This window comes from Dama dama, chromosome 28 (genome assembly GCF_033118175.1).
Source record: "Dama dama isolate Ldn47 chromosome 28, ASM3311817v1, whole genome shotgun sequence".
In the NCBI taxonomy this organism is placed as follows: domain Eukaryota; kingdom Metazoa; phylum Chordata; class Mammalia; order Artiodactyla; family Cervidae; genus Dama; species Dama dama.
In genome coordinates this window covers 31,824,325-31,830,392 of record NC_083708.1, presented here as the reverse complement: position 1 = coordinate 31,830,392, position 6,068 = coordinate 31,824,325, and the positions used below count along the sequence as shown (strand labels likewise).

The 6,068-nt window shown below is 41.7% G+C and overlaps 1 non-coding gene across 1 annotated transcript; it reads left to right on the top strand.

Moving 5' to 3' along the window:
• Positions 1 to 4,641: 4,641 nt before the first annotated feature.
• Positions 4,642 to 4,767, top strand: LOC133048376 (U6atac minor spliceosomal RNA). The gene has a single exon (XR_009691032.1). It is a non-coding gene; the product is annotated as a U6atac minor spliceosomal RNA (small nuclear RNA).
• Positions 4,768 to 6,068: the final 1,301 nt, after the last annotated feature.

The window sequence follows — 6,068 nt, the reverse complement described above, 5'->3', positions numbered from 1 at the left end:
AGACCTTTGTCAGCAAAGTGATGTATCTGCTTTTTAATATGCTGTCTAGGTTGGTCATGGCTTTTTTTCCAAGGAGCAAGAGTCTTTTCATTTCATGGCGCAATCACCATCTGCAGTAATTTTGGAGCCCCAAAGAATAAAGTCTGTCACTGTTTCCATTGTTTCCCCATCTATTTGCCATGAAGTGATGGGAACAGATGGCATGATCTTAGTTTTCTGAATGTTGAGCTTTAAGCCAACTTTTTCATTCTCCTCTTTCACTTTCATCAAGAGACTCTTTATTCTGCCAAAAGGGTAGCGTCACCTGCATATCTGAGGTTATTGATATTTCTCCCAGCAATCTTGATTCCAGCTTGAGCTTCATCCAGCCTGGCATTTTGCATGATGTACTCTACTTATAAGTTAAATAAGCAGGGTGACAATATATAGCCTTGACGTACTCCTTTTCCTATTTGGAACCAGTCTGTTGTTCCATGTCCAGTTCTAACTGTTGCTTCCTAACCTGCATACAGGTTTCTCAAGAGGCAGGTAAGGTGGCCTGGTATTCCCATCTCTTTAAGGATTTTCCACAGTTTGTTATGATCCACACAGTCAAAGGCTTTAGCATAGTCAATAAAGTAGAAGTAGATGTTTTTCTGGAACTCTCTTGCTTTTTCGACGATCCAACGAATGTTGCTTGGCAATTTGATCTCTAGTTCCTCTGCCTTTTCTAAATCCAGCGTGAATAACTGGAAGTTTTTACTCATGTGCTATTGAAACCTGGCTGGGAGAATTTTGAGCATTACTTTACTAGCATGTGAGATGAGTGCAATTATGTGATAGTTTGAACATTCTTTGACATTGCCTTTCCTTGGGATTGGAATGAAAACTGACTTTTTCCAGTCCTGTGGCCACTATTCGGTGTCCCCAGGGGTTGTCCAAAATCCAATCCTCACTTTTGAAGTTAAATGTTCTTGCTTCTCTCTCCCTCTCTCTCTTCTTTTTCTGTCTTATGACTCTATTTTCCTTTCCTTAATAAATCTAAATGTCAGAAACACATTTTCTTCTTTAGGGAATGTTAACTACAGTAGTCATTTTAAAAATCTATTATCTCACTCTGTCACTATTTAGGCAATAAAACTTATAAATAAATTTTATGGGGATAATGTCAGTTGAATATTACACAGCCAATTCAATTAACCTAATATTGAATTTAGCAGGGGAAATGGGCCTTCAAGGAGCTGGGGAAAGAGAGATTAGAAAGAGCTTCGAGGAAGATTAGATTAGCTAGATTCACAGACTCTGACTGCTAGCTCACAGATCTTGATATGCTTTGGCAAGAAAATGAAAGTATCAGGCCAATTTCACATTTGTTGGTATTATTTTACTCTTAGGGAGAATATCTAAATTGTACTCATTCCTTGATAGAGAAAGAGAAAAAGGAAATCTTATTCGTACCCCTGAAACTTCCTTCACTGAAATAGGACATTAAGAAGAGAATTGATAACGGTGGGAAAAATCTTCTGGACCTGAAACTTATCTATTATCACCCCACTACCTCCCGTCAGTTGAGAATGTTAGGACAATGTATGATCCCAAAATGTCTATTTTAAGATGAACTCTTATGAGGCAAACAAAACACTAAGTCAGAGATACTTCACTTACAATGTTCTTGTCTCCTGCTTCTTCATAGAACAGTGAGGAGTTTTCTGAAAGTACTAACTTAGGGTTTCAACACCACGACAAAAAGAGAAACACTAAATAGATGGTCATCTTGAATCAAAAATTGAGTTTATCCAGTTCAAGATAATTCAGATATATACAATTTTCGCATAACCATAGGATACAAAGTCTGTTCAAATTCTCATAGACTATAAACTAGGAGCCACTGGAACATTTCCAGGGACATGAAACAAGGTGCAAAACTTTCATGATCTAAAGGTATTCCTAGTGCTTTTCAGATCTGCTATATCCGTCTACTTCTCTGTATACTCATTCTATTAATTTTTGAGAGTTTGATTTTGAAACACCAACTAAAAATCTTAATTGAGCTATTTAAAAAATAACTGTAATATCCAGTGAAACTACATGTAACAGTGACCTGTATTTTCCAAGTCGCCTATAAATGTTTTATCATTAAAAAAAACAGTAAAGAAAAAAGAAACTAACACTTCAAAGGACAAAAAAAAAAGTGAGTTGATAAGAATGTCCATGTGCAAGTCCATTTGAGGCCAAAAGAGAAACAAGTGCAGTAAATACACTGCCTGGTGGGAAGCCCTCACACACAGACCATCTTAGGGGACTCTAAAAGCACTGCTCAAATGGAGAGAGGAAAGCAGGCCTGCCGAGAATGCTGCATATGGCAGCAGGAGATCGCATCTCACTATGCCAGGTGCTCCCAGGATGGACGAGGGGATCCCACCTATTACGATGGCAGATATATAAGCCAGGGCAGTACCGCAGCCCGAGGTTGTTCACGAAAAGCCCAAAGCACACCTCCACATCTTTCCCCTCACTGAACCAATTTCATCACTGAGAGCCCCTAAAGCACTACTTGGCTTTTGCTTTTGGTAATTTTTTCATTGTAGCAAAATATACTTAAGATTTGCTATTTTAACCATTTTAAGTGCATAATTCCATGGCATTAAGTTATATTCACAATGTTGGGCAGCCATCACTACTCTCAATTTCCAGAATTAATACCAAAATTGATGATTTTTCCACCATCCCAAACAGAAACTTTGTACCTGATAAAGAATAACTCCCCCTTTCCCCAGCCCCCTAGCCTCCCAGCCCCTTGTAACTTCCGTTTTACTTAATTTCTATGAATTTGCCTAGTGTAAGTATCTCATATAAGTGAACCCATACAATATGGGTCCTTATGTGTCTGGACTATTTCATGTGCATAATGTTTTCCAAGTTTATCCAAGGTGCAGCTTGTTTCAGAATTTCATTCCTTTTTAAGGCTGAACAACATCCCAGTATGGATGGATCTACCACATTTCGTTTGTGCAATTTGTCTGCCAATGGACATTTGGGTTGTCTCCATCTTTTGGCTGTTATGAATAGCGCAAAGATTGGTTTAATCACTGAAGCATTTTAAGCAAAATGGAAATCTGATCAGATTTCTATTTTAGGAAAATCATCCCACATATCTATCAGTCAAGTTCCAGCCAGAAAACAAATTATATCAGTTATTTTAATAGAGTTTAATGTAAAGAGTTATTAGCTAGATAAATGAAAAGGCAAGAAGAGACTAGTACATTATCACAGGAGTGGGAACTATAGAAGGCAGCTGCTACCCCTAGGGGTTGGGGATACAGGAAGAAGAAGTTACTAAGATGCAGAAGAAGCCCCTTGAAGCTGAATCTCAGACCCTTGAAGAGACAGTGCCACTTAGCTGGTATTGGCGTCTCTGAGCTTTGGCGGGGGGTGGGGGGGGCTGTGGTATTTGGACCCCCAAACATTGAGGAAGAGTGCTGCTCAGCTAGTGTCAGTGTCTCTGTGCTCAGAGAAAACCCAAGTGACTAGGACCCCACCTTCTGAGGGGGCATTGCTTGGCTGGTGCTGGTATAAGTGGACGTGATGAGAGTAATTCTGTGAGTATTGTAAAGACTGCAAGCTGAATTCAAACGCTGCTGCAGGAATGAACTGGCACAGCTGGGTGAAGAAGCAAAGTGGGCGAATCACACCAACAAAAACAGGAAGCTGCCCTTCTCCCGCCTCCAATCTTACAGGCTTCTCCTAGGGCCCCTGTTGCCAGAACCTGGCAGGGATCCACCTAGCAGAGCAGAAATGCGGTTCACGGAGCCCCTGCCCAGTGTTGCTAAACAGAGTATAAGTGGGTTTGAAGCCAAGAGATGATAACTTAATATTAGAATAGTCCTATTGCAACGAAGGAAGAAATTGGAGGCAGCAAGCCTGGCATCAGGAATAAAGGGCGTGTTGGGCATATTCCCAGTGGTAGAAGATCCTTGGGGGTGACTGGCCCAGTTTGACGTCCCTACATTGGGAATGGTCCTCCACGACCACGTCTGTATTACGTAACACCATCCATGGACCGTAGCTGACGTATCAAGGGTGATCAAGTAACCCAAGCTGAACTCAGATCCTCTTTCTAATGTTTGAAATTTGGAAAAGATACACCTAAATCCTGGGATTCATTCAAGCTGAGTTGAGTAAGTGGGTCTGCGTACACTTCCTGCTGTGGTCACCAGAGCTCATTCGGCCCTTCCCTTCCCGAGTTCTTGGTTGTGCAATTCCAGCCCTGATCCCATGAGATAGCCCAGAAACCATCCAATAAGTTCTCCCTTTTCTTTAAGCTAGCCAGAGCCCTTTCTGTTGCTTCGTGTTTTCTCTAACCTCCCAGAGTTTACATTCCTGGGGAGTTTAAGAAATGTAACCAACATCAACAATGAGGGTTGCTAAGCATTCTGAGAGGGAAGGAGAGGGAGCAGAGGGTGTGAGCCAGAGCGGGGGGCACCTAAGCTCATAGGGGTGGGGTGAATGTGAGGGAGAAGCAGGAATGGAGTGGGTGGTGTGGCTGAATATTCCAGATGCAGGAGTCAGCTTGAAACCCCACAGGTTAAAAAAAAAAAAAAGTGTGACACATTTGAGTGAATGAAAGCAGCTCAGAATGGCTCAAGTAAAAAAGTAGGTGGAGTGTCATATGAAAGGCAAGAAGGTTAGGACTCCCATTGACAAGGATGGAAGAAGCCCTTAGATCCGACAACTCGCTTTGGTCAAAGCATTGCCACCTATTTTTGTGGCATCTAACCATTGTTTTTAAATGAAAACAGAAATATACATACAGAGAACAGGTTAGTGGTTACCAGAGGGGTTCCACTGTATGGTCACACATGGAAACTAAGATTTTCGTGGTAAGCAAGCTGGTCCCATCACTTCATGGCAAACAGATGGGGAAACAGTGGAAACAGTGACAGACTTTATTTTGGGGGGCCTCAAAATCACTGCAGATGGTGACTGCAGCCATGAAATTAAAAGACGCTTGCTCCTTGAAAGAAAAGCTATGACCAACCTAGACAGCATATTAAAAAGCAGAGACATTACTTTGCCAACAAAGGTCTAGTCAAAGCTATGGTTTTTCCAGTAGACATGTATGGATGTAAGAGTTGGACTGTAAAGAAAGCTGAGCTCTGAAAAATTGATGCTTCTGAACTGTGGTGTTGGAGAGGACTCTTGAGAGTCCCTTGGACTACAAGGAGATCCAACCAGTCCACCCTAAAGGAAATCAGTCCTGAATATTCACTGGAAGGACTGATGCTGAAGCTGAAACTCCAAAATTGGCCACCTGATCTAAAGAACTGATTCATTTGGAAAGATCCTGATGCTGGGAAAGATTGAAGGTGGGTGGAGAAGGGGACGACAGAGGATGAGATGGTTGGATGGCATCACCAACTCAATGGACATGAGTTTGAGTAAACTACAGGACTTGGTGATGGACAGGGAGGCCTGGTGTGCTGCAGTCCATGGGGTCACAAAGAGTCGGACACTGCTGAGTGACTGAACTGAACCAAAGGTGTAATGTATACAGAAGTAGAAGTAGAATGTATACATGAATCTTATATACTGTTATAAACCAATTAAAAATGAATTAAAAAGAAAAAAAGAAGCAGGTGGACTAGAAAGACATGATGATATCAGTTCAGTTACTGGAGGTTTATTATGTACCAGGCATGATTGTAAGCAGCTCTAGGTGCTAACTGATTTAGTCCTTGTAACAATCATAAGAGGAGGCAATATTTTTGGGAAACGTGGCTCCCTGGGAAGATAGAGATTGTTTCTCCTCCAGAGCAGAGGCAGGTTTGTTTATTATATTTTTCTGTTATAATAAGGATAATGTCCCCTGCCAGACCAAAGTTTTGGCAGATTTACTCACAGCCATTTCAAGAGTTGGGATTCTTCAGCTCAGGGTTTTCAGCTGTGATGCAAACGCACCACATGTGCAATCTCCACCTGGCCTTGCATCGCCTCACCCTGGGGATCTTGGAGGATAAGGGGAACCAATTCAAACATGAAGTTCATGTCACCTGCTATGCTGGGAATGATAGAGCCCTTTTCCTCTGACC